The 27,252-nt window shown below is 53.5% G+C and overlaps 1 long non-coding RNA gene across 2 annotated transcripts in view; it reads left to right on the forward strand.

The window, feature by feature from the left end:
* LOC102476149 (uncharacterized) overlaps positions 1-8,726 on the forward strand; it is a 26,059-nt gene extending 17,333 nt beyond the window's left edge. The window contains exons 1-3 of one of the 2 annotated variants that reach the window (XR_001370126.1): positions 4,780-4,833; positions 7,875-7,957; positions 8,558-8,726. This is a non-coding gene — a long non-coding RNA (uncharacterized LOC102476149). Of the gene's footprint in view, positions 1-4,779; positions 4,834-7,874; positions 7,958-8,557 lie in introns of those variants that run through there. The other variant, XR_334073.1, reaches the window with a different exon arrangement.
* The last annotated feature ends 18,526 nt before the right edge of the window (positions 8,727-27,252 follow it).

Consider the following 27,252-nt stretch of genomic DNA (forward strand, 5'->3'; position numbering starts at 1 on the left):
CCTCCCCTCTCTCTCTCTCTATCCCCCCCCCCATCTTCTCCTCACTGCCTTCCTTCCCTTCTCATGCCTCAAGGCCCATTACTGGGGCTCCTGCAAGGGGCTGGCTCTTCTTTCACCTGGGTCATGAAATTTGTGTCCCCTTGAACCCCACAAGGGCATAATCGGTACTCTCTTGGGGACACTTGGAGCTTTCTGAGTTTACAAAAATTAATAAAACATTTGTTGAGGGCTTTCTATGTACCAAGCACTGTTCTTGGTTTGACTGGAATGAACTACATTAATCCCTAGATCTGTCAACAGAAAAATAACCAACTGTAAAAATTAATAATTAATAATTCATGCAGTTTATTTCTAAGCCAAATATGAGTGACCTAGGCCCGGAGAAGAGGCATACATGCCTTTCTCGGAGTGATTATGGACAGGGGTTCCTTTTATTTGATTTTGAGATTTACAGGCAAAATTAGTGAAAAGATTTCCATTGGTCTGGCCCAAAGAGGCGGTACATGTGGAAGTGGGGTTTGTAGGTTATAGGTGAGTTCCACAATTCCTAGGCTGGCGATTAGAAGGGAAGATTTGTGTCCTGGGAAGAGATTCGCAAAGATATGTTTAATCTAAATCTCAAGGAAAGGGAAGCTGTGCCTTGGGAAGAGGTTAGCAAAATAATATACTGTAATCAGTTGAATATACATCTCAGAGATACTATGCCAGGGACAGGATTTAGGAAGAGTCCTGTTAAATGGGAAAAAAAAAATGGTCTGTTAATGTTTGTGGGAGTGACTCCTCCTAGGCACTCTTGAAAAGACTTTGGAAAAAATAGAAAAAAGTAGTCAGGCTTCTGTCCACAGATCCAAGACCCCTCAAGACAGATGCTAGTACGGTACTCATTTTAGATCCGGAAGCAGAAGCCCAGAGAGGTCATGTCGCTCGCCAGAGGTCACACAAGAGCCTAGGAGCAGAGCCCAGAGAGGTGATAAGGAGTGTGGATTTGGGAGTCAGACAGTGAGGTTCATATCCTTCCCTCCACCATGAAGTCTCTGTAGAGACTCTTCCCCTCTCTTTTGGAGAGGTTTTCGCTATAGGGCGCGTGCGCTCGCCAGACAGACAGAGAGAGACAGAGAGACAGAAAGCGAGAAATCACCCCCCAGAGGGGATGGCCATGCTGCAATCCCTTCTCCTCCATTCTCCTCCCGGGATCTTGGGCACGCATGCACACGTGCCCGGCGTGAGTTCTAAGCCACCGGGTCCGGGACGCGAACCGCGGTTGACTACGTGGGAGTCTAGCGACATAGCCATTACGCTAACTGCTGATTCCCGAGACTCTTCCCCTCTCTAAGTTTCAATTTCTCCCTTTCAAAAATGGGGATTCTAAAATCCACTTCCTAGGATCTTGGGAGGATAAAATGATACTTCCTGGCCTGGCACATAGTAGGTGCTCGGTAAAGGCCCCCGTTTGGTATTAGTTTCATTTGAGTGGCAGGTTAAAATTAGCTTTCAACTCAATGACTAGGACCAGGCTCTCTATTTTGAGGTCCCAGGGGGTGCCCCTCAAAAAAGCCTGGCCTTCCCAGGGTTGAAGTCCAGGCTCCAGGCTTTCCCTGTATCTGTGACCTTGACATGATCATGCAGCCCTGCGCCAGAGGTCAGCATGTGCACACTGACCCAGGCAGGGAGAGCAGCCACGGATGTAGAAAGGCAGGGCATTGGTGGCCATCCTGGAGGCCTGGCCCCTGCCCTCTCTGGTCCTGAGGGTGCCTGCAGTGCCCCTCAGATTAATCTGGGACCAGAACCAGAACCCAAGTGGCCCAGGCAAGAGTATTTGTGGAGGCTAGGGGAGACAGTGCCTTTAATGCTGCTCAGATTCCAGGTTCCAGGCGACAACGCTGCATTTGCATTTAAATGGAGGTTTGGAAGTCTGTAAATCTCCATTTCCCAACCGCAGAGGCCTAATGGTTGTTTAATCATGTTTAGATGAACCCCTGGAGCACTGGGGGTTGGTGCATCTTAAATCCTGAGGCAGAGACAAAGATCAAATGAGGGGTGTCGCAGGAGGACTCTTCCCTCTCTGCCAGGGCAGCTCTGCCTTGGGAGGTGGGAAGAGGGTTTGGTGTTTTCCAAGGACCTGGGTAGACCCGGACCCCTTCCAGGAAGGCTTCTGAGATTGCTCAGAAGTAGCTAGCCCTCCACTGCCCTCAGCCTTCCCTTTGCAGTACAAAGAGGAAAAGACGGTGGCCAGTCTTAGCCAAACTGAGATGTGGCTTCAAAGACCTGTGGATTTGAATCCTGGCCTGCCCCTGACTACCTGTGTGGCCTTGGGCGGGCCGCTTAACTGCTCTGGGCATCCCTGTTCACATCTATAGCCTAGGAAGAGTATGGTACTTGCAAATCATGTATGTAAAGTATACACATAGTGTTTTTTTTTTTTTCCTTGATTTAGAGTGTGTATGATTGCAAGACAGAAACAAAGAGAGGGAAAGTGAGAAATCACCCTCCCAGGACATGGCCACTTTGCAATTCCTTCTCCTCCATTCTCTTAGGATCTTGGGCATGCATGCACATGAGCCAGCATGATTTTCAAGCCACTGGGTCTGGGCCTCAAAGCATGGAGTTGCCATGTGGGATCCAGTGCCTGAAACTCCATGCTACCTGTTGGCTCCAGTAGGGGCTTTTAAAAAAGCAGATGAGATCATTCTAAATTGCCCTTAAGCTTGGGAAGGATTGGTTTTGAGGGCCTGCTTTGAGACTGTGATTCTCCTTTCAGGTGACTTACTGGGGACTTTTTTTGTTTGTTTGGTTTTGGAGAGGTTTTTGCTATAGGGCACGTGCGCTCACCATAAAGACCGAGAGACAGAGAGACAGAAAGCGAGAAATCACCTCCTGGGGGGATGGCCATGCCGCAATCTCTTCTCCATTCTCCTTCCGGGATCTTGGGCATGCACGCACATGCACCCGGCGTGGGTCCGGGACTCGAACCACAGTCGACTACATGGGAGTCCAATGACATAGCCATTACTCCAATTGCTGGTCCCTGGGAACCTTGTTTAAAATGTCACCTCTGCTCCCTTGTGATGTAAACCCTAGGTTCTTTGAGGACGGGAGCTTCGCACTGGGTGAGCATTGGTGCCGCACACTCGGCAGCCTGCATCCTCGAGTGCCTTCTTTGTGCCGGCCTTGTCTTAAGCTGGCACCGAGAGCAACAACTTGTCCTGCTGTGTCCACGAGCATGGCCCAGGGTGGGAGCTGAACTCCGTGCTGCCCTCCAAGCAATGCCTGACTTTCTATAGCCCATGGGGTATACAAAGCCCTGTACTCTTGCATCCGTGGTCTAGTGAGAGCCTTACAAGGACCCCACAATGCAAGCCTCATTGTCCCCTCTTTGTGAAGGAAGAAACAGATCAGAGAAGGGGAGCAGCTTTCTTGTGGCCACCCAGCTGCGGAGCAGGGCTCAAACCCCATGGGTTTACCCCACGCGCAGGGCTAGTTCCTGTGCCCTCTACTGCCTCGGATGGGAGCGCAACCGGAAGATGCTCTCAGGCTGCCAGGATCTGTGGCACAGTCTTCCCTCAGCCCAGGAGAGGAGCAGTCCTTCCTCATCCCAGGAATAAGGGATAGTCCTTCCTCATCCCAGGAGCAGGCAGCAGTCCTCCTTCATCCCAGAAGCAGGGTACAGTTTTCCCTCAACCCAGGAGCAGGGTGCATTCCTACCTCATCCTAGCAGCCAGGGACAGTCCTCCCTCATCCTGCTGCATCCCAGGCTTTGGGACAGGGGAGTGACCTTCCAAGGGGGATTTCCAATTTTCCATGGTTAGAAGAGCCAAGAGCCTGGGGAACAAAAAGAACGGAAAGCAACACCCCAGTTTCAGAGGAGCTGTTCGCATGCCCCCACGAAAGCGGCAAGGAGAGCTCTGGAGTGTGACCATGTGGTTCACCTGCCCAGACCCTCCCTCTCTGCCGGGAAGTGCTGGGGGGTGATGCTGGCGTGGTGAGTGAGGAGCACCTTCACCACTCTCCTCCCACCGCCCACCTCCGCGCCCCTGGGAAATGGTACGCACACACTCCAGGAACTCCTGGCCTCGGGCCTTCACCTTCACTAATCCCTCAGCCAGTGTTCCCACCTCCATTTCTGGCTCAGATCAAACCTTTTCTTTCCTTCTTCTTTTTCTTCTCCTCTTCCTCATCCTTCTTCCTTCCTCCTCCTCCTCCTTCTTCCTCTTCCTCCTCCTCCTTCTTCTTCCTCTTCCTCCTCCTCCTTCTCTGCCTCTTCTTCTTTCCTCCTCCTCCTCCTCCTTCTCTTCTTCTTCTCCTTCTTCTTTTCAAGAATTATTTAATTTTATTTCTCATTATAATTTTTAAAATTTGTCACAGGGTACGTGTGCTCACCAGAGAGAGAGAAAGCAAGCTGCCAGGTCTGGGACTCATACTGCAGTTAGCCACGTGGTAGTCCAGTGCCTTAACCACCACACCACCTGCTGGCCCCTAAGTCCTCTTTTTTTCTCATGAGCAAGAGAGCCAGGGGAGGGGGCATTCAGCAGGGTCTCACCCTTGGTCTCCTCTGCCTCGTCTCCCAGTCAGCCAGGTCGCGGGTGTGCACCACCACGCTCGGCCTGCCTGGGCTGGTGCTGGGCCTGACCCTGGGCCTTCCCTGTGGCCCTTCCACTTGAGCCACTGCAGCTGGGCCAAGTTCACCTTTTGGAAGGCTTCCCAGTGAAAATGCATTTCCTCTTCCTGTGGCTTCAGGACATGTTAGTCCCTGTGGCGGCCAGTCCCATCGTGTGGGGCAGTCTGACCCGGCCAGTGTTAGCGGGAGCTGTGGGAGCGGAAGGGAAGGCTGAGCAGGTAGGTCTGGGGTGCCTACCCCACCTCCAACAGGGCAACTCCACTTCCTCCTGCTCTAAATTTGGGGTCGGCCTCACTTTTGCTTTAAATCCATGGTCTCCCAAGTCCTTTCCTCCCGGGAATTCTGTGATGGGTCTCCAGAGGGAGTAGGACTCCTGGAAACTGGGGATGAATGAGGCTCCCTCCTGAGGATAGTCCTTTGTGGAGAGGGGGCCTGGGACACGTGTGTGGAGCTGGACTGCTGGATCCCGACAGTGCAGGACAGATCTCACCAGGACGGGCTGAGGTCTGAGAAGTCTCCCTGAAAGAGAAAGCAATGCCCCTATGCTGCCCTTTCCCTGTGCCAGGCTGGGGCCCTCTTCACAGACTAGATTTTGGGGCCGGCAGGTGGTGTGGTGGTTAAAGTCGCTGGGCTTCCATATGGCTGATCATGGTTCAAGTCCCGGATCTGGTGGCTTGCTTTCTCACTTTTCCTCTCTCTCTTTCTCTGTCTCTCTCTGATCAAATGGAAAATAATAATTATAATAATAAATAAAGTTAAATAAAATAATTCTTAAAAAAATAGCACAGCAGGAAGGCACAGATGGGAGTGACAATGCAGCGAAGACTTGAGCCTTCAGGGTCTGACAGCCTAGGACTCAAGTCCTGGCTCCTGCGTCTACTTGGGGAGACGGAGCAGGCGAGTCCCTGATTCTCCCCATCTGCAAAATGGGAATAATAACGACAACTTGAGAACCTCGTGAGTTGACTCGCAGGGCACCCAGCGTGGGCTGGCTCGTGGTAAGTACTCGGTAAAGGACTGTGGCAGCTGCGGTGGTGTGTGGTTTGCTTAGCAAAAACACGGCACAGACTGGGAGCACAGGGGCGGCCCAAGACCAGTGACTGGTCCCACTGAGAGGCCTGGCATGGTGGCGTGTGTCTCTTGTCCCAGCTGTGATGCCAAGGCAGGAGACTGAGACACAGCTAGAACCTGTCTTTAAAAGAAAATGTTAGGGGCCAGCAGGTGGCATGGCGGTTGATCCCACATGGTCAACTGTGTGGTTCAAATCCTTGACCTGGCAGTTTGAAAAACACATCATAAGCATGTGTGCTTGAACCCAAGATCCTGAGAGGAGAGTGGATTGTGGTGTGGCCATCTGCCCAGCAATGTTTTATCTCCTTCTCTCTCTCTCTCTTTCTCTTGCTCTCTCTCTCTCTCTCTCTAGGGAGCTCAAACACCCTACAGAAAATTTAGAAAAATAAAAAGCTACTTGCTATTGTTATTCCTTGCCACCCTCTGGTTGAAGCCCTCATGGTGCTGGGGGAGCAGTGGGCACAATGGCCTTCCCGTCACTGCCCTCACATGCTCCCTTCCCGAAGGACGGTCCCTGCAGCTGATCCAGGGTGTTCGGGCAGGGAGGTCTCTGTGGTCAGTGGCTCTGGGGGAGCCTGGTCTCGGCAGGCTTCTTCACTACCAGGGTTCTTGGAAACTTGAGCAGTGTCCAGAAGAGGCTGGACGTGTGGTGCTTCCCAGGCGGCCTTGGCCACAGGCGTGCCTGGTTCCGGAAGCATCCCTTCAGACAGTGTGCTGCTGCAAGGACGCTGGGGACGGGTTCAGGCCTCAGGCTGGCAGGTGAGACCCATCGCCAGGCGGCTCCTGCCCACCAGCTGGCTGTAGTCAGCACACTCTCACCACGTGCCCCCACGCCCCATTGGCAGCAGGCTCTTGGCCCACCCAGACCACGCTGGCTGCCGCCTCGACGGTGGCCTACGACAGCTCACTGCCATCCCTGCCCCTCCGACCATCGGTCCTCTCATCCTCTAAGCTTCAGATCCGGCCTCCTCTGCAAAGCCCGTTTCAACCTTCACAGGCAGAATTGGGTGTGCCTGGGTGCCCACCCACCTCTACCTCTACTGCGGGTTATGTTTGCATCCCTTTAGATGGAGGGTTTCTCAAGGGCGGGAATTCCATCTCATTCGTACATGGCGTGTAGGCCTGGGGGCCTGCCACAGAACGAGTGCCCAATACTTAGGAGCCGTTCCTTAGACATGCGCAGTAGCATGCGGGACACCGTGTCGCTCCGCAGTTAAAGGCATAGTCATTGGCACCGGGCAGGTCTGGCTTTGAATCCAGGCCTTATTCCTTATTTACAAGATGCACTGGACACAGAGCAGGGCCCAATAAATGGGAGTTTGTTTCCCAGATGGGCCCTTGGCCCCAGGGTGGCTGGTCTTCAGCAAATTTCACCTGCACTTCCATTTTCTTGCCTGTAAAATGGAGATGATGAGTATCTTAGGGCTCTTGTGAAGATCAAATAATTTGTGTAGCATAGTCAGCCCAGTGACTGGCACCTTGTGAGTTCTCAAGAAACATAGAAAGTAGTATTGTCATTGTTGTTGCTGTTGCTAAAGGCACAGGTGGGACCCTTCGCCTCCAGTGTCCCCCACCCCTGCTGGCCCAAGTGACTGGGACGACGCCCCACGGCCCAGGGCTCCTCCGCATTGCTGCCTCTTTCCACCACCAGGTCAGCGCCGGCTGCTCCCCGGTGCTCCATGGGCTCAGCTCCGCAGCTCCGACATGCCTGGCTGGGAATGTGTTTTATTCCTGAGCCTGCCCCCCTCCTCCTCTCCAAAAAGCAATTAAACTTGTGTTTACCAGAGGGGGTGGCTGTAATCTGTCGTCCGCCCCTCTTATCCTGTCATGCTGCCCCACTTCCTGCCTGCTTTGCTTAGGCTGGGAGGGGAGATTTGCATAATCAGTAAAAACAGAGCTCAGAAAAGTAGGAAGGGGCGGTTTCAGGCCAGCTTTGGGGATCTGGAGTGACCCAGGAAGGCGGATGCGTGGTGGGCTGGGCGTTTGCAGGGTCTAGCCTCCTGTCTCTGTTGGAGGTCAGGTCACCATCCCAGACCCAGCGTACTCCATTCCCGAGGCCAGGCCAGTCTGAGAAACTGGAGTTGTCTACTGATCATGCCTGTGCCAGCACACGGCCTTCAGTGGCTCCCTAGTGCCCCAGCCTCCGTGTTTCCCATTTCAGCCTGTCTTCTCTGCTCTGTCCCTCCAGGAGGCCGGTACAGTAAAACTGAACATGTGCTTGGGAGTCTATGCCTTGAAGATGCTGCAGAGTGAAACCTGACATAGGAGCAGGTAGTTTATTTGGGGAGGGACTTGAGGAAGCACAGTAAGGGAGCAGGGAGAGTGAGCCAGGGGAGAGAAAAGCACGTACACACTGTAATAGCAACTGGGTCACAGAGGTGGGCGGACGAACTCAGACCTTAGGGGACTGTCTGAAAGACTGAGCAGAACACACTTCGAAGTTGTCCCTCAGAAGGCGGAGGAAGTTGGCAGGTCTACCTTTGGGGTTAATTGCTCCTTAATACCCTCCCTGGGTGTGTGTCCTCGTGGAGGCTCCTCCCTCACTGGCGCTGGGTGGGGCCACGGGACATTAGCACACATGATGTACCAGAGGGCTGATGAGCACAGAATTCGGGCTGGTCTAGACGCTGCAAGCACTGCTGCACTGTCCCAGAAGCCTGGACTATTCTGCCAGAGAGAGAGGCCATGCAGAGGAGACCGAGGTGCCCAGCCTTGCTGCCCCTTCAACAGACAGGAACGACTGCACCATCCCGTCCAGTCCACGCTATCGAGTGTGCTGCGAACAGCGCACATTGAACAAATGAATGAATGAGTGAATGATGATCTACAAGTGCTGGGAGCAGAAGGGGCCAATGTGACTTATCTCTGCAGGGCCTCCTCCTCCTGTGATGGTCCTGCAGTGTCCTCTCTCACTCATCCAATCCAGGTGAGCTGCCAGATGACTGGCCCAGGTGAGGGCCCCAGGTGAGACCAGCAGAAGAACCTCCCAGCTAAACACAGCCCAACCGCAGAATCACAAGCAAATAAATCATAGTTGTACTAAGCCACCAAGCGTGAGATAATTTATTTCATAGTAATACGTAACTGATATATCGACCACCCTCCATCCTTTGTTGTTGTGGGTTGTTTTGGGGATTGTGGGTTGCTCTGGGGGTTGTGGGTTGCTCTGGATGTTATGGGTTGCCCTGGGGGTCGTGGGTTGCTCTGGGTGTTGTTGTGGGTTGCTGCAAGACTGGGGTAAGAAGAGGGAGTACTGCAAACATTTAGCACATAGCTAATTCTTGGCAAAAGAAACTTGCTTTAGGCTTGACCCCAGAACAGAGGGCTGAGGGGCAGGTTCGATGGGACGAGGAGAAAGTGGCACTTCCATGTCTCCTCCTAGTAAACTGTGCAGCCTGCTTCCTAGGGCTGGGGAGCGTGCCTGATTAAACAAGGAGCCGCAGTGCTCCGGCCGTTCTCCACGACCTGGCTTACCTCTCCCATTTTCCTTTGCGAAGCCAGCTAGGAGGAGGCAATCTTTTCTTTGCTCGTTTCTTTTAAATTAAATTGGAAAAGTTCTACGAGAATCTTTGAAATGTTCAGAGTGGTAGCTTTTTAAAATAAAAGGAAAGATAAAGGAAGTTGTCCCAGTCCTTGGGTCACACAGGGATTGTGTGGCCCCAAACATTGTTTGAAATGACGACCGTTAGCCAATATCCAGGGATTCGCTTTGTTGTAGAGCGAGTCCTAGGGTTTGTTATAAGGGACTGGCCCCACCGAGCCCTCTCTGGAGAGCACTTCCAAGGAGCTCAGTGCATTTTACATCCATTAGAGCTTCACTTGTCAAATCAGGGATGTAATGAAACCGCTCTCCGATGCTTCACAGAGAACGTATGTGAGGACGTTTTGATCAAGTTAAAAGCCTTCTACAAATGTAAAGCATTATTAGCAGTGGCCGCCATGCTCTGAGAGGGGAGGTGATTTGCCCAAGGTCACCGAGCCAATGGGTGCAGGAGCCAGGAGAAGAAGCAGAGCTTCTGGTTGACCAGTAGGGCTGCAGCCTTGTCTCAGTTTCCTCACCTTGTCTCCACAGCACTGAGGATGAGCCTGGCACACATCCAGTGCCCCGTGAATATTGCTCACCGAACAAATGAAGGAATGAGTGAGGGGTTCTCAGTATGCTGGGAGCGTGAAGGACCACTGTGACTCCTCCCTACAGGGACTCTCCATCCCATAAGGGGCCTGGGCTGGCCTTTGCCTTGCTCAGCCTCTTTCCTCCCACCTCGCAAAGGATCCTCCTTTCCTCTTGCCCTGGAACCCCTGAGACACTGGAGATTTGATCCCACTTTTCAGCACTCCCCTGTCTGTGTCCTTTTTCATGTAAGTTCACATTTCCTCCCATTAACAGCAGGAAGGAGGACATTCCTGTGCTCCGACTTTGAGTCTGACTGCAACGTGACTTGCTGTGGCCAATAGAATGAGGTGGAAGTGACAGTGAGCCTACCTCCAGACTTAGGACTATGAGGCCTGCATGGTTCTGCCGACTGGTGGCCACAGGTGCAGGGAGAACACGCCCGAGCTAGCCTGCTGCCCAGAAGCAGTATGAGAAACACACGGGCAGGGCAGCCTGGTCCAGCCACCCCAGAGGAACCCAGCCCAGAGCAGGGCTCCCCAGCTGGCGGGCTGATGAGGGAGCGTCAAGTGCTTCCATTGAGGTTTGGTGGTGGGTGGCTACACTCTCAGCATAACTGAGGCCGTGGCTAATGATACACCATGCAAATCCTTCAAGTCTCCTGCAGCCTGGTTCAGTATTTACTTCTTGGAAGCCTTCCCTTAGCTTCTCTAACCTGCTTACATTTCATTAATGCATGAATTCATTCATTCGTTCCGTAAGTGCCTGCCCTACATCAAGGCCACTGCTAAGACGCTGGGAGTAATGATGAGACATAATACAGTTGCCGAAGGCCCTGCGGTCGAGTGGAGGAGACGCGTGCCAACAGATGTCATTGCTGCTATCATTATTAATGCTCCTAATATATTGGCTACCATTTGTGGAACATTTACTGTATGAAGCGCTTTGTACACATCACTTCCTGTAATCTTCACCATCATTCTAAGGGAATATTTTATACTCATTTTTCAGAAGAAGCCACAGAAGCTCAGAGAAGTTAAGTCGCTTGCCCAAGGCCAAGCACTAGGGAAGCAGAGGGGCAGGGATACAGCCTGAGTCCTCCAGATTCCCGAGTCTGTGCCTTTGCTTCCTTGAAGGATAGGGTGTGGGTGTGCCCAGGACTGGGGGCTGTGGGCATCAGGGAGTATGTGACAGGCTCTGGCCAGGCAGGCCCTGAACGGTGCATGGGACCAGGCAGACCAGGGAGGACCCAGAGGTGGGGACTGCAAATGTCAAGGCCTGGACTTGTGAGATAGAGTGCCCAGTGCTGGGGTCTGGGAGCGGGAGCAGAAGTGAGTCTGAGATGCCAAGCGGATGAGCCACCTGCCTGAAGTCACCTAGAAGCTTGTTTCAGGGTAGATTTCCAGCCCCTTCTCCGGGGCTACCAAGTCAGGATGGCTTGGGGTGAACACCGGCCACCTGTAGTTCTTATTAAGCCTTGACGGTGAGTCTAATGTCCTATAACAGTTAAAAGCCCTTCCCACCCTTCCTGTGGCAGCCCTGCAGCTGCATCCTCCCCTCCTCCATCCTCTCAAGGCTCCCATCCACATTCCCAGCTGGGCACGGATTTACTTGCTGACTGTGCTCTTATCTGTAGCTGGACTGTGGCCCTTGAGGATCCCGGCAGAGTCATGGTTTTTTTGCCACCGCACGGTACTTGTACCCGGCATGGATAGCCAGCCAGAGCTGTTAACTGATTGCAGTAGGCATGGAACTTGAAAAGGAGGTTTGGCAGGCCCTTGGAGAGGCCTTGGGTCTGTAGAAGTACCATCATCCTCATACAGAAGTAATATTGCGATTATGGAGCACGTCCCAGTGGGCCGCTTTGATAAGTGTGTTACATGGACTTCATCGCATCTTCCCAGCACCCCTGTGAGGCATGTACTACCTCCGCATCCATAAAGCAGGTGTGAAGAGGCTCAGTAAAAGTCAGTCAGTTACCTGTCAAAGGCTCAGGAGGAGCTGGAAGTTCAAGGTGTGGGAGCTGGGGCTTCAAAGTAAGGGATGTTCTGAGTAGCCTTCAGGAACAGGTGCAACCAGCCTGAAACACCCCTGGCAGGGAGGATACCTACCCAGGCTCAGAGCTCAGAGCCCTGGGTTCTAGTCCTGCCTCCATCATAGCTGGGGACCTTGACAAGGCACTCCTTGCTCCTTGTCTTGGTTCCTGGATCTGGGATCAAGAAGTTGATGGTTCTATCTTCCATGTTGACCTTGAAAAGTGCAGGAATGACGTTCACCCTCCTAGGAGCACTGGCAGGCAGAGAGCATCGATGTCCTTGGTCCCTCTGCTGGGTTGGGGTGGCGATCCCCTCATCTGCTGTGTTTCTGGTCCGGCCTGCTCAGCGTATGGAAGACCATCGGGTGGGACACCACCTGCTATGTCCCCCATCCACCTGCTGCCACCAGCACTGAGCCAGCATCAGCCTGGCTCACCTGCCTGGCTACTGCAGTCTCAGAACACATGACCACGCTGCAGGCCCTTATCGAACCTTTGACTGCACCAAGGTGACCCTGAGAAGATCGTCGGGAAGACAAGGGCTAGACAGTTACTTACCTTTGCCATGTCAGTGACCTCTGGGTGGGCGTGCAGTCAGCAGCCCTCCTGGGCCCTCCATGCAGAGGGTGGAGCCAGGGCAGGGTATCGTGGCCTAGTTGCCATTGCTGCCTTCTCTGTTTGCTGAGAAGCAAGGCGTTGCAGTGTGGGCTCCTCTCATCCCTGGGGTTACCCTTTTGCTTTGGCTCTGGCCACTTCTGGAGAGCCAGGCTGTCACTCTGTGCCTCCCCTGGCTGGATTCTCAGACAAAGCTTGGGAGGTAAGATGTTCACTTTTCCTACTCGTGACAGAGGTGGCGGAGGTCTTCCCCTGTCACCCCAGTACAGTGGCGACCTCCTCACAGGGGTGCGGATTTTCATCTGTTTTGCTCACTGCCGGGTCCCAAGCCTTGAACAGATCCTGGCATGGAGTAAGTGCCAAGGAAGGTTCACTGATCTAATCACCGAATTAAAATGACTGAGAAAACCAAAGGTTGGTGCTGGCGCTCACCAGCCTAAGCCTGCTGAGAAGGCCGCGTAGGCTCACGCGGCTGGAGAACTGGGAATGTCGGCATGTAGAGAGGTCGGACTACCATCCCGTGTAGATGCCAAAGCTGGCAGAGACAGGGCTGTCTTGGGATAGCTGTACGTTTCGATGGGCTGCTGCTAGCACCTTGAAAATGATGCTCGCTTTGCTAGGGATGACCTTTGGTCTAAGCCCAGGTGGAATCTCACCTGGCCCCTGCCCCTCCAGCCCATGTCCTGGTGGGCCTGCTCCTGCCTGCTGGCCTGGGAGGCTGGGGAGGAAGAGGCACCTCAGGCCCCAGTTTCCCCCGGTCAGTGCCCATTTCCTTGGGAGCTAATTAGACCCTCTCTCCTCCCCACTCTCCCGGAGCTTCTTCGTCTGGTTTCTTCAGGGTGTGATTAGGGGCAGCAGGAGAGAGAAGCCAGAATGCCAAGGCTGCTCCCTGGGTGGCTCCAGGGCCAGGCTCTGGGCTCTTATCTAGAAGAGAAACAAGTGGGAAGATGGTGACGCAGAGCCTCAGAGACAACATCAGTGTCCCTTTTCCTGCCCATGGTCTTCCCAGATGGCCACAGGCAAGTTTGCAATGAAGGACTCTCCCTAAGAAACCTGTTACTCAATAAAATGTCCACCATGGAACCAATGAGCGGTGTTTTTCAAAGTGAGACCCACAGGCCACGGGACTCAGAGCCACCCGAGTGTGTGCAAGGGTGTAGATCCTAGGCCTCCTCTCTAGGCCCTCTGGATCAGAATCACAGGGTGGTGTCTTAGCCTGCTCAGAATGCTATAGCAAAACTCCCATGAGCGAGCTGTGTCATAATAACGGAAGTTTATTGCTCATGGTTCTAGAGGCTGAGAAGTTCAAGATCAAGGGGCCAGCAGATTTGCCCTCTGCCTCATCGAGTGTCTTGTTCTCATTTGCTGGCATGGTGGATAAAGCCGGGGCAACCCGCTCCACTTCTGGTTGCTGTGTGACTCGTCGTAAGTGACTTGATCACTCTGTGCCTGACTTCCCAATCAGCCGTAGGGAGATGTCCCCTCATGAGCAGGTTAAATCCAAATGGCAGGTTTCAAGTCTCTTCCTCTGCTACTAGACAAGGAGGAGACCCTTCTTTTAAGGAGGCCTGCCAGAAGCAGGGCGGAATTTGGGCTGCAGGGCTGCAGTGAGAAAGGAGGGAAGTAGCAGGGAGGGGCAGCTCCTGGAATGTAGGACATGCTCGGACCCCAGATTGCCCCCTACTGCTCTCCCTGGGGGGCCCTGGACCTGAAACCCAGATTTCCTTTGGACAGTCTGGCCACTAGGGGTGGGTGTGATGGCTCCGAAGTGAACAGGACTCAGGTCCTGCCCTGGAGGGAAAGATGGCCCGGGATCAGGACTGTGGGGCACCAGGAGTGCCCCTGCTCGGCCGCCAATGGAAGCTGTGACCTTGGACAAATCGCGTCTCCTCTTTGAGGTTCAGTTCCTCATTTTTATCCCATTGCCAGAGGGCACACACACTTATCACAGAGAGGCAAAGGGAGAGAAGAGAGGGGAAGCATCTCCCAGTGGGGGTCCCCTTCATTTCTTCATCCTGTATGCACGCACATGCTCCCATTGTGTTCTTCAAGCCACCAGGGCCGGGATTCAAACTGCGGTTGGCTCTGTGGAATCTGAGTCCCTTCACCACTGGTTTACGGGGCTGGTTCCGAGGGCCTCTTTTTTTTTTTTAAAGAGGTTTTTTGTCTTAGGGCATGTACAGTCATCGGAGAGAGAGACAGAGATGGTCTGAGAGGGATAGTGGAAGTCATCCCTCAATGGGGATGGCCATGCCACAATAATACTCTTTACTAATACTTTTTAAAGAGCTCTGTGACATTACAGGTGAGTATAAAATTACGTATCCCAGGGCCAGCAGGTGACATGATGGTTAAGGTGCTGGACTCCTACATGGCCAACTATGGTTTGAGTCCTGGACCTGGTGGCTTACTTTCTCACTTCTACCCAACCTTCCACCCCACCCTCACCCTGTCTGTCGTGCACATGCCCTAAGGCAAATTTCAAAATAATCGTAATTGAATAAAATAATTCTTATAAACAAAAAAATGAGGTATATCTAGGGGTTCCTCCTTCCAGGTAAGGACTGCATCTTCTGCACTGTGGAACCCCTGGAAATCTATGGGCAAAATTCCACCTGCCTGATCTCAGCCCCGGACAGACGAAAGGATGCCCGATGGAGACTGAGGGCTGGCTGGCTCTGTCATTGTGTGCCGACCTAAAAGTCTCTTTTCCCTCTGGGCCTTAGTTTTCCCCATCTGCAAAATGGGGATTCTCCCGCCTATTATCGTGCCCCCACTTCAGACTTTTTCTATTTCCATCCTGTTCCACATCTGCTCCCATGTCACATCTATGCTGAAGGGCCTGGATCAGTGTTTCTCTGAGCGCATTCCGAAGGCGAGAAAAGCATTGGCTTACATGGGCCCCTTGCACAGACACGGGGGGACGTCAGCACAGTAAATGCCCTGACGAGTCCCGCACAAGGAAATTCTCTCCAGCTCATCTGCTCGTGGGTGTCCTTTGGGCAGAACCCCCGTCAGCACCCTGCGGGACAGTCAGGCGGTCTCTTGGTGGCTGTGAGTGTGAAGCCCAGAGGACCCAGACACGCTGCATCCTAGTCACAGCCTGGAACTGCAGACCCACTGCCTCCCTGTGGGGGCGGCATCCAGCCTTCTCCCTGGCCTCAGTCACCTTAGATCGCTGAGGCTGGAATTGGCGTTATCAGCTCCAGTTTCTCCAGCTGTTTATTTGTCCCCAGATGCTTGAAAGTCCCTGACGATGCTCCTCGAGCCACCGTTCAGAGGACATGACAAGCCAGGCTGATCTGAGGGCCCAGGGCAATGAGCAGAAGTCCTCTCAGCGAATTGGTGGGTAAGTGAGTTAATATCGGCCAAGCTCTTGGTGTCTTAGGGACTTTGGTGCTGAGGGTATACAGATGTGTTGGGGGGGGGGGGGGGGAGGGGAAGATGGCCCTGCAAGTTGGGGGGGGGGCGGGTGACGAGAAGTAGGTCCTGCCTAGAATGTGCCTGGGCCCACAGGGACCTGAGGAAGCAGAGCTGCATATTCAGCACTGCAATTAATGGTGCTAATAATGGCCCGATGGTCTATCTCAGCAAGGGAGCCTGGCAGGTGGGGCCCGATGTCCCTTGGAAAACCCCACACATCAGCAGCCTTGCTGGTGGGAGTGGGGAGGGGACGATCGAGGACTTTGCTGCCTTGTCCTGAGACTGGGCAGGGCAATCCAGGGCAGTGGAGGGTGAGAGAGGGGAGCGTGTCCTTCTGAGTGACTGCAGCATGGGCAGGGACAAGGACAGGGCTTTCGAGGCAGATAGCATTGATCCCTGGGTGTGAACCTCAGTTGGATTCTGAATGAGCCGTCTGATGTCGGACAGGCCTTGAGGCCTCTCTGAGCCTTAGTTTCCTCATCTGCAAGTGGAGACAATTTTCCCTCTCTGTCTCTCTCTTTTAGAGTAATGAATGGGATCATTTGGGCTAAGTGCCTAGAAATATCTGGCCTGTAATGCACACTCTGTGAATACCACTTCTGTCTCCTTCTTTGGATCAGCTCAGAGACTGGCAGAGGATTTTTTTTTTATAAACTCTTAATTAAAGTATAACACACACAGAAAAGCACATAAATCTTTTCTTTGTTTTTTAAATGAAAATTTATTTCAACTCTTCCGGAACTGGAAATGTTACAAAGTCTTAAAACAAACCTGGAATGCCTTGTTCTCATTGTTTTGTTTTGTTTTGTTTTAAATAACATTTAATTTTTTTTTAAATAATTTAAGACTCACGAGTTGCAAAAATAGTACAGAATTCCCAAGAACACTTTACCCAGATTTTCTCAATGGCGTCTTATGTAACCGCAGAACATTTGTCAAAACCAGGAAACTGACACTGGCACAGTGCTGTTTGCTCAGCTAAAAGGGACCAGGTCTCAAGTGGACAGCTCTGTGAGTTTCTGCACAGTTCAGCCCCGTAACCAGCTCCCAGACTGAGAGAAAGAATATCACTAGCACCCCAAATGTCCTCGCCTGCCCCTGGTTCCTCTCTCCTCCCAGAGTGACCGTGGCTGCCCCAATTCCAGCCGCGTAGATGGTTTTGCACGCATGGAGTCACATAGTGTGTGCTGCTTTGTGTCTGGCTCTGCACCCCCGCTCGTCCGAGAGCTGTAGTCACACTGCTGTGTGGTTCAGCTCGTTGGTATCAGTAGGCGGAGAGTTGTATGGAGGGCATGAGACAGCTGCTCCCTGCCTCCAGCTGCTCTGTGCTGTGGAAGCCAGAGGAACTGACCTTGGGCTCTTTCAGTCTGAAGGTGTGGTTACGGGTTGGCTGTATCCCTCCAAAATACCCCTGTTGACATGCTCTCTCCCAGGACCTCTGCATGAGACTGGGTTTGTTTCAGGAAGGTGTGGGGAGGAAGGGGTCAGAAGGATCAATGTCAATCTGGGTTGTCCATGGCAGGTGACCTGGGAGGGAAATAACACACCTGCTGGGAGAGGGTAGCTCTTACTAAATCGAATACTCAGGGCATCCAGTGGGACATCCCAGGAAGAGCTCTGGGTTTGGGATTTAAAGTGGAAGTCATTAGGCCAGTAGGTGATTAGGATGGCTAGATTCCCACATGGCAGACTAGGGGTTTAAATCCTGGAGCCGCTGGCTTGAAAATCATGCCAGGGTTGTGTGTGTGTGTGTGTGTGTGTGCGTGTGTGTGCGCGTGTGTGCATGCCCAAGATCCTGAGAGGAGAGTGGAGAAGAAGGGATTGTAGCATGGCCATCCTCCCAGGAGGTGATTTCTCCCTTTCTCTCTCTCTCTGTCTCTCTCCTCTCTGGTGAATGCATGAGCCCTATGGCAAAAATCTAAGAAGGAACAAAAAAAAAAGGGAGTCATTTCCATTGTGGGTAACTGGGGACCTGGACAGTGAGGTTGCTCAGGCTGCCCACCAGCCCCCCAAGTTCATATGTTTGAATCTTACCTCCAGGACCTGAGCAGGACTCTCGGGAGGTGGGGTCTTCAGAGGTAATAAAGTAAAATGAGGTACCGTGCTGGGCCCTAACCCAATGTGACTGTGCCTTTCTTAGAAGAGGGGGTTAGGGCACAGACACACACAGGAGGAACCTTGTAGAGACTGCGTGAGGATCACCACCACGAGCCAAGGGCAGAGACTTCAGAAGGAACCAGCCCCACTGACACATTGATCTCGGACTTCTTTCTGGTCTCCCCAGTTGTGAGAAGACAGATTTCCATTATTTAACACCCCAGTCTACTTGTTAATGGCAGCTCTGGCCAACAAACAGGAGTGTCTACTTCCTGGTCATCTTCACTATATTTGGAAACTCACAGGCCTGGTGCCTGCAGGTGAGGGGCACCCAGGAATGGCCTCCTGGAGACTCCCCCTGTCCCAGACCTTTGTGAGCACAGCCCAGGGAGGCTTAGCACAGAGGCTGAAGGAGCTAGAGCTGCTGAGACGTTCCCTGAACTCCCCAAGGCAAGGCAGATCCGCCCTGTTTACCCGCATTGGGAGGGTCTCTGGGGAGAGTCTCTTTTTTCTTAGCAGTTAGGTTCTGACTCTCTCTTCCCACCATGCTCTTTCCTTCGTCCTCTCTTGACACCTGCTCCCACCTAGGCCCAGGCCCTGAAACCTAAGGCCCAATCATCCTCCCTGAGCCGAAGCTCTTGGGGACTGGCCCCACATGGCCAGCCATGTGGTGTGTGCATCCCAGACCCAGAAGATGCTCAGGCACTGACCTTCTGTACGGCCAAGTCAGGCTGCCACACCTCTCTGGGCTTCCCCAAGAATCATGGACAGGTAAATTCCCCAGCCCCCCGCCTATCGGAGGATGTGGAGGATATGTGAAGACACAGGTGTGACCTGTCATAGGGCAGCAGGAGCGTAACAGGTGCACAATGTGACAAAACAGCTCTGTAGGAGGCCTTCCCTTCCACCAGGTGGGGTTGAAACCCAAGGGCTTCATAGAAGAGGTGACTTATGAGAGCCATGAGTCCAAGGCCTTTACTGAGTTTGTGTGCGTGTTTTATGGGATATAGTGCAGACAGTAGGGAGATCAAAAGAAAGGCTGGGTGGAAGCCCAGAAGACATTTGTGGCTTGGAGGAGAAAAGCGGTGTGTGTGAAAGTGGAGCTAAAACAAAATCACTTGCTGAGTATGTTCACTATGAATCAGGCTAATGATGATAGACAGATAGTCCAGTGGTCATAAAATAAGACTTTAACCCTCTCCTATGCTTCATCGGAACAGCTTGCTTTCATTTCTTTCACAAATAGGTGTTCCTTGGTGTATCAGTCAGTTATTGCCATGTAACAAACTGCCCCAAACACAGTGGCATTCAGCAACAAGCACTTATTCTTTACTCATGGCCCACTGGCCTTCAGCTGATCTAGGTCGGGACTGGCTCCGAGCTGAGGGTTGGGCCTAACACTGTTCCATGCATTCCTCGCCCTATTGGGGCCTGGCTGCCCAAGGCGTGTTCCCATGGCGATGGCAGTTATGTGAGCGAGGAAGCTAGCTGGCGGGTACCTTTGCAGCTCCTGCTCGTGGAGGGTCCACATCATTACATTGGCCAAAGTCAGTCATGTGACCATCTCTGACATCAATGGGATGAGGAAAGGGAATCACATATTCTTTTGGGGATAATTACACTAACTTACAGAATGGTGGGGAAGAAGGGAATATTTGCTGGACGACAATAGAGACAACTACTCTCAGTAAGCTCTTTCATGAAACTTTTTTTCATTTTCTAAAAGAAATTAAGGATCATTGCCTTACTGAGTCTCTCTGGATCATCATCCCAGACCACTTGTCCACACCTCTAAAGTCCCCTGGCAACCTGCCACTGTCACCCACTGTACAGCTCACCTGCCCTGGGCTCCTTGCTCTCTCACTACCTCCCCCTGCTGACAGAGGAGGGTGCTGGAGAGACCTGATCTGGCCTGGACAACAGACCTCATTCTGGCGATGAGCTGTTAAGAGACAGAGCTTAAAAAAATAAAAACCACCTAGGTTCAAGTGCTGGCTTTGCCACTTAGTGGCTATGAGACCTTGAGCAAGTTTCTTAACCTCTTTAAGTCTCAGAACTTACTGTGCATAAAATGGGCATAATATCAGGACAATCCTCTTGGAGTTCTTTGGAGGGTTAAGGAAGAAAATGAAAGCAAAATCCTCAGCCGTTGTAACAGCTCAGTAAGTGTCTGCCATCACTGTGCCAGGGCTTTGCTAAGTACGAGGGTATCGCAGCCATGCCCTCTCATTAGACCCACCATGACTTAAGTCCAGAGAAGGACACCCCCAGTGATGTTAGCAGTAGGACAAAGCTGATGGGCACCCAGAGGCTGCTGAAATCCCCGTCCACTCTCATGGCCCAGAGTACCTTGACTGGATTAGCCACACACCAAAGACTTTCCGTGGGTTCTGGCCACTTGACCAAGGACAGAGCTTCCACTGTCCATTTGGAGTTGCCCCTTTCTGTCTGCATGGACCATCTGGTCTCGGTGTAAGAGGTCCAAAGCTACCTGGAGGCCTTGTGGCACCCACCTAGGCGCCGTGGGCAACGTGGCCGGCATGCTGAAGCGGCCAGCGAATCCATGTGCTTGGCCAGAACCTGCTGGCGCACTGCAGTAAAACCGCCTTCGACTTAATATATGCTAATTAGATTTTAATGGCATTCAGATTTCCAACAGTAGTGCAGTGTTAGCCATGGTAAGTTATAATCATATCTAATTGGTAATTCTAACATAACAAATTTCTTGGATAAATTATTCTTAGTTAATAGTCCCCCAGGAACAACCTCAACACACACACATGCATGCGTGCACACACACACACACACACACACACACACATATATTTCGGAGAAATGGAGGAAAAAAAAGAACAAGGTGGAAACAGGCTCATAGCAAGACAAAGTTATTCACAACCTGGGCCGCTTTGGCCAGAGTCTCAGACAAAAGCCCCTGGAGCCGTTAGAACCTGGAACAGGGTTCAGGAGGCCCGGAGGGAGCCTGAGGCACTGGTGTACAGGAGACAAAGCCCAGGCTGCGTCTGAGGGCGGGCTACCGCATCTCCAAGAAGTGGTAGCAGGAGGGGCAGCCAGGCTCAGACCCAGGCCCCTGCTTGGGGGCACGGTCCAGACCTGGAGAGAGCTGCCTTGGAACAGTAGATCCCTCCCTTCCCTGCACGGCTAGGCTGCCTTGGAACTCTTCCTGGCCCACATTCCAGACCCTAAAAGGGTGGAAGGAGGCCCTCTGGCTGAGTTAGTGTTTTCTTTTCCAGGCAGACAACTGAGTGCAGTTCCAGAGAAAGGGGTGGGGGCAGCCAACCTGGGCTTAGTTATCGCTTTGAATAAACCCCGGGAGCCCAGGTACAGCCCTCAGCCCGCTGCCCAGGGCCTCTGTGCTCCCAGCTGTAACGTGGGCTGTAACGCAACGCACCTTCCTACCTTAGCGGGAAGGAAGAGGGCTTTTCTCTGGAATTGTGGCAAACAACGGGCCTGGGGCGGTGCTGAGTAGGCTTGCCCTGGACATCCACAGTGTCCTCTGCCTTCTCTGTCCCCTTCTTTGGCCATTCCAGAGGGTGGCTCTCTGTCTGCCCTCGTCCCGCTGGCAGCCATGTAAGGCTCGTGCTTGCCAGGGTGAGTGGTGTGTGATGGGCAGGCTGTTCCGCTCTGAAGACCGAGTGCCTTCTCTTACCGCGGGATGTCAGAGTGGGACCCAGGGCCCCTGGGAAACCAGTCTTCTGACTCAGTTTTGCATTCACTGTCCTTGTCTCACCCCCACCTCCATGCCCATGGGCTGACAGGGTCACCTGCAGTTTCCAAAGCTCTGGCTCCCTTGAACAAGCTCCTGCACTCCCTACGGGGCTTCTTCTGGCCTCCGGGTGGGAGAGGCGCTGCTCAGGCCTTAGCAGTCAGTGGTGTTGGGGGTCAATGTTCCAGTAACTGGTGGATAGCCATTCCAGCTTCCTGGCCCCTGGTGTGGCCGGGCTGAGGTGGTCAGTATGGACTCTCAGGGGTCCCCGGGGGAAAGCCCCAGTTGCTCAGGCCTGTTTCATGCTCATTCACGCTCCCGATACGGGGTTTCCTTCCTTCCCACCTCTCAGCCTATCTCATGGGGCTCCTGGGTCCCCTCCCAAATATAGCATTTGCACCCAAGTCCTTAACTCAGGGAGTGCCTTCGGGGGACCCCTAACTAAGACCTCGGCGACTTCAGGCATCGGATGATGTGTGTTCAAAGTGGTGGAAAGGGGATGGCTTAGTCCAGGTAGGTGTGGGCGCAGGTCTCCAAGCAGCACCTGTGAGCTGTGTGTGCTCCCGCAATGACCCCCTCTCAGAGCCTCCGCACACTCACCTGTGATGCGGGGACTTGTGTTCATAGAGCCAGGGAGAGGGAGCCTGACTGCACGGATGCCTGCTGCTCTCAGGGCAGGTAACCCCAAACTGCTGTTTCTCTTGAGCTCAGACCCGTTGGATGCCTCTGTGTGGTCCTTCCTGCCCTCCCTCCTGTCGTCCGGCATCAGACGATTGCTGTCTTCCTCCTGGGTTCCCGTTCTCTGTTCTTTACCGTCTCTCGGTTACTATCACCAGGCCAAGGGGCTCTGGCTCGATGTCACCCCTCCTATTCCTCTCATGGCACAACCACATTCCCTCCTGGAGGGCTGGGACTTTCCTCGGGACCCCCCTGCCCCACTGTCCAGCCCTGCCCTCTGTGCTGCCACACACGGGTGTCTGTGCCTGGCGAGGCGCCTGGACTGCAGCTCCTCATTTGCAGGGTCGTCCTGAAGGCTGAGGCTCCCAGCTCAGCGAGCGGCAAGCAGGGGCAGGCACACCTGAGGGCTTCCCTTCTCCAGCCATGCCCAGCCTTCATAGAAGCCCTTGCCCGAACTACCTGAGGAATTTGAGTACCTCTTTGTGCCAACGGCAGACTTTGCAGGCGTGGCTGGGTGCACAGATGACCTCAGTTCTTGTTCAAATGTTAGCAGGTTCGAGACCAGCAGGTGGCATGGTGGTTAAGGTTCTGGATTCCCACTTGGTCAACCACGGTTCAAGTATAGGACAGCAGCTTGAAAATCATGCTGGTTGTATGTGCGTGCATGTCCAAAATCCTGAGAGGAGAGTGGAGGAGAGGGATTGTGGTGTGGCCATCCTCCTGGGGGGTGATTTCTCACTTTCCCTCTCCCTATCTCTCTCCACAGAGGACAGGTGCCCTATGGCAAAAGCCTGATAAAAGAATTTACCAGGCTCTGAGTTAGCAGGTCTGGGCAGGTTCCGATAACCAAATGGAATGGCCAGAACCCTCCCTCTAGTACTGGGCTCCAAGAGTCTCCTGTAATTCTTTTATTATTTCAGAGATATTTGCTATAGGGCATGTGCACTAGCCGGAGAGAGAGGGACAGAAAGCGAGAAATCACCCCCTGCAGGGGATGGCTACTCCACAATCCCTTCTCCTCCATTCTCCTCTTGGGATCGTGGACGTGCACACACATGTGCCTGGTATGAGTTTTAAGCTGTCTGGTTTGGGATTCAAACTGTGGTGGACTACATGGGAGCCCAGTGATGTAACTGTTACACCATCTGCTGGTCCCAGGTCTTCTGCGATTCTGACAGTGATGTTCTTCCCCCTGCTCAGCAGCCCTGCATGGCTGCGGACTGCACCAGAACGATCGCAGTGGCTGATGCTCAGGAGCACTCACGGCATGCCAGGCTCTGTGCTGAGAGCTGTCCGCATCTTCACTTCCTTCTCAGGGGAATGCTGGGAACACTGGCCTCTCCTTTTACAGAAGAGGAGGAGGAGGAGCAGAGAAGTTAGGTTTATAGAAGTCACAGAGACCGTGAGGGACGTAGCTGCTGGGTCTGCGTACTTCACATCTGGGCCTGCATGCTCTGTGGCTGGGCCTGTGTGCTAGATGGCTGGGGCTGCGTGCTCCACGGCTGGGCTTGTGTGTTCCGTAACTGAGCCTGTGTGCTCCACGGCTGGGCCTGCGTGGTCCACGGCTGGGCGTGCGCGCTCCACAACTGGGCCTGCACGCTCCACAGCTGGGCCTGCGCGCTCCACGGTTGGGCCTGTGCGCTCCATGGCTGGGCCATGCTCCTCTTACAGCAACAAGTTCAATCCCTGTGGCCTGGGATTAACAGTTAAAGGACGCTCTTGCCCTGAAAGGGAGGACCAGTGGAGCAAAGGACTTCTCCGAAATGCCTCTTTTCCTGGGGCTCTGGGCACTCTGGAACTCGGTATAGGAGGTGGGAGGGTTTTGGAGCCTGTTCTTTGGCTCCAGAGAGCCAGCAGTGGCCTCAGATAGGAGCAGAGGGGGAAGGGGAGCAGAGCGAAAGCGAGGGGAGGGGTGTTCCTCTGCTCCAAGGTCAGGTGCAGCTGGCAGCCAGGGCTCTGCCTGTGTGCTGACATTTAGGCCTGTCGCCCCTTTTGGGGGGGAAAGAAAAGGCATGTATTTTGCACATGTAGTTCCTTCCAGCCATCACTCAGGGCTGTCGCTCAGAGGAGGCCAAGGGCGTAATCACCGACAGAGCAGTTTAAGTGCCTTTTGGAAAACTCGTCCCCTCTGATCTGTTCTGCAGCTCTGCCTCCCAGGCCAGGCTGCAGGGTCGGTGTCCTGAGCCCTGGTCTCTGCCTGTCTTTCTCTTTACTGCCTATCTGGGTCTCACTACTTTGCTTCCGTGTCCAGACTTGCTCCTGTCTGTTCTGCTGTCTCTCTCTGTTCACTCTTCGTCTCTCTCCAGGTCTCCATCTCTGACCTCTGCCTCTCGCCTCCTTGTATCCACTCCCCATTCTGCAGCTTCCTCCTCACCCCATTCATGGTTCACCTTTGCCTTTTTGTTCCCCAGAGCTTGACAGGCCTGGAGAGTTCTCCTCCATGATCTCTCCCCCAAGTGGCGCCCCATCTTTGTGCCTGCTAGCCCCTACACATCCTCCGAGGAGCCTCCTGTCTCCCCAGGACCTCTGAGGGCAGTGATCTGACAGTGCCCCAAACAGCCTCAGGTGGCCGACCACCTTCTCTCCTCCTCTCTCCTCCTGCCCCCCCACCTCGCCCCAGCCCCTTTACCCTGCCCTCCCTCTCTCTCCAGCTGCTCCTGCCCCTCCTCTCTCACTAACCCTCTCCTTCTACAGGGTTGCTGCCATCTCCCTGCCTCTCCCTCTAATTTTCATCAACACTAGGGGCTCCTGAGGGTATCAGCCTTTGACACTGGCCCACCCATCCCTGCCTTCACCCTGAAATGTATGAGTCCAGGTTTTGGGGCCTGCCTGAGGCTGCCAGCACTCCTGGGCAGGGCCAGAGCTCAGTGGCCCTTGGTTTTGTTTTCTTGGCTCTGCATACACTTGTGCATTTAATAAAACCTATGGCTTTTCTGAGATCAGGGTGGTGACTCTGAAAACCCATGTCACTGTCATGTGTGGCCACCTGGTGCCTCTTGTGTAGGAGCCGCAGCTCACTGCCCCATGCCCTCCTGCAGACAAGGCGGCTGCGGCCCAGGGCAGAGCTGGCCGCATGGGTCAGTCACTGTGGTAGGCGGATCCTCTCCTGGGTGGCTCGTTGTCCCGCCAGGTAGGTAGGAATGTGGGATAACGTCTTTAGTCTGGAGGTGGGTGGGGTAGAAGAGCCACGTGCCTCCCCCCCCCCGAGGGGTGGGAACTGATGAACCCCGGAAGCCCGGTGCCCCAAGGCTGAGGAGAAGGTGGGGGCCCTGGATACCACTTCTCTTAAAGGGTCAAGGCCCAAGAGGACTGTCTCTCCTGCAAGGGGCGACAGCAGTCAATCACTGACCCCAGTGCCCTGAGTGACGGGAAGGACTCAGGTCACCCCAAAACGCCCAGGCTGGAGGAGGGATGGGCCCGTCTTGGAGTGGCCACCGTGGAGGATGCTCAGTGGCAGCTGCAGGTACTGGGCTCTGCTGGCCAGGAGGAGAGGCCCGCGCCCTGGCTGAGGTGGTTGCAGGGGAGTGTGGCCCTCTGAGCCCACTGATGGTCTCTGCATTGGCCCATCAGCTGGAAGCCTGCAGGGATGGTGGGCTCCGATGGCACGATGGCCCAAGGGCAGCCAACCAGATAGGACTGCTGCAGAGCCAGAGCATGCCTGGGGGTACACAGACGGTGCCTCGTGGCTGGGAAGGGCAATGAGCAGACAAGGAACTCTGGGGGAATCAGGAACTTGGGGTTGGGCCAGGGCCAGCAGTCATGTTCTTACCTTCCTTTAAGATGAGTGTGCCTTAGGTGACAAGGCAAACTGGGGTCTCGGGGTCTGCAGTACTTGAACTCGTTCTGAGAGACAGTCAAGTCCCCAAACTGACCTGGGGCCAAACGGTGAACGTGGCAGAGTTGACGTCGATGCCCCTTTACCCTTCAAGGCTGGCGGCCATGCCACCACTACCCACCAGCTCCCATGACTGCTCCAGGCAGAGCGATCTCTCGCCTTCTGTTCCCCCTTCAGCCTCAGCATGCAGTCGGTTCTCCGTACTCACAGGTTCACATCCATAGGTTCGACCAACCGTGGGGAAAATATTTGAAGAGGAAATTCTGAACATGTACAGACTTTTTTCCCTTGCCATTATTCCCTAAACAATACAGCATAACAATAATTTACATAGCATTTACATTGTATTAGCTACTTAAAATAACTAGAGTTGATTTATCGTATACAGGAGGGTGTGTGCAGATTATATGCAAATACTACCCATTTTATATAAGGGTTTTTGTTTTTTAAGGCCATAGGGCACATGCATTCTCCAGAGAGAGACAGGGAGAGAGAGAGACAGGAGAAGTGAAATCCCCCCCCCCCCCGGGATGGCCATGCTGCAATCTCTTCTCTACTCTCCTGGGATTTGGGGCATGCTCGCACACACACCTGGTGTGAATTTCAAGCCACCAGGTACGGGACTTGAACCAAGGTCAGCCACGTGGGAGTTCAGTACCTTAACAACCATGCCACCAGCTGACCCCTTATAGAAGGGATTTGTGCATCCCCAGATTGTGATATCCGTAGTAAGATCCTGGAACTAAGCCCCACACCAGCCGAGGGATGACTGTACTTTCATTCCAATACCTACCACATGGAGTAAGTTCTTTTCCTCTCACATCTGTCACTCCTGATGGGTGGGGGGTGCTTTAAGGGCAGGACCTGTTCAAATCATAGTTGTGTCACGCCTGCCTACCTTAGGCCCCAGCCAGAGCGAGGCTCCAGATTGGTCATGAGTGAATGGCAGGAGGATGAACGAATGAGGATTCTTCTCCCTGCTCAGGCTGTGTTCCCATCCTCACTCCCTCGATCCCAGGTTGAATAAACCACTATTTCCAGCCTCAGG

The sequence above is a fragment of the Tupaia chinensis genome, unplaced genomic scaffold (assembly GCF_000334495.1).
Source record: "Tupaia chinensis unplaced genomic scaffold, TupChi_1.0 Scaffold000146_1, whole genome shotgun sequence".
NCBI classification, from domain to species: domain Eukaryota; kingdom Metazoa; phylum Chordata; class Mammalia; order Scandentia; family Tupaiidae; genus Tupaia; species Tupaia belangeri.